The 615-nt window shown below is 43.7% G+C and overlaps 1 long non-coding RNA gene across 2 annotated transcripts; it reads left to right on the top strand.

Moving 5' to 3' along the window:
* LOC147820334 (uncharacterized) lies at positions 1–609 on the top strand. Of its 2 annotated transcripts, none has more exons than XR_015436801.1 (3): positions 1–58; positions 145–252; positions 383–609. It is a non-coding gene; the product is annotated as an uncharacterized LOC147820334 (long non-coding RNA). The 2 variants fall into 2 exon arrangements; XR_015436802.1 differs by having other exon boundaries at positions 139–252.
* Positions 610–615: the final 6 nt, after the last annotated feature.

Raw genomic sequence — 615 nt, 5'->3', positions numbered from 1 at the left:
CCCCTCCCTCTAAAACCACTCTGTGTGGGGAACATGAGAGAAAGACCAGAGCTCAGAGGTGAGATGAGGATCTGTAACTGTCCATGACTCACATCACTGCTCCATCATTATTCACACTCAAAGCTCTGTGTGTGTTAGGGTTAGAGACACACCACACTCTGCTGGACCTGGACCTGGACCTGGACCTGGACCTGGACCTGGATCCAGCTGCGTGTCCCTGAAGAGTGAATTCAGACAATCTGTTGATGGAAGGTCAGAATTTAAAACAGTCAGAAAGATGTTTCTCACTAAAAGTCAGTTGTTGTGTTTATTTAAAGATTGAAGATATTTTCTATCAGTTTTTATTCAACATGCACATTTATCAGTTCTGTTTTTGTTTCAGGATCCAGCAGCAGAGACCAGACTCTCCTGAACCCAGCTGTCTGTCTTTAAAGAGCGACAAGTCGAAGGATTTTTTCATTAACTTTAAAGGGCGACGTCCATCAGCTGATCAGATGTAAGCTGTAACTGACAGTAAGACTCAGGTTATTGTAGAAAAGAACTAGTTTGTACGACGTGTTGTCGGACCTGGTCTGAAATCAAAGTGTTTGTGTCTGTTGTGAACGTCCTCACTGG

Source organism: Seriola lalandi, unplaced genomic scaffold (assembly GCF_002814215.2).
Source record: "Seriola lalandi dorsalis isolate HSWRI2012SDOR001 ecotype SW California unplaced genomic scaffold, Sedor1 jcf7180001966705, whole genome shotgun sequence".
Taxonomy (NCBI): domain Eukaryota; kingdom Metazoa; phylum Chordata; class Actinopteri; order Carangiformes; family Carangidae; genus Seriola; species Seriola lalandi.
The sequence above is the reverse complement of the archived record's forward strand: the minus strand, read 5'-3'. Positions and strand labels throughout refer to the sequence as shown.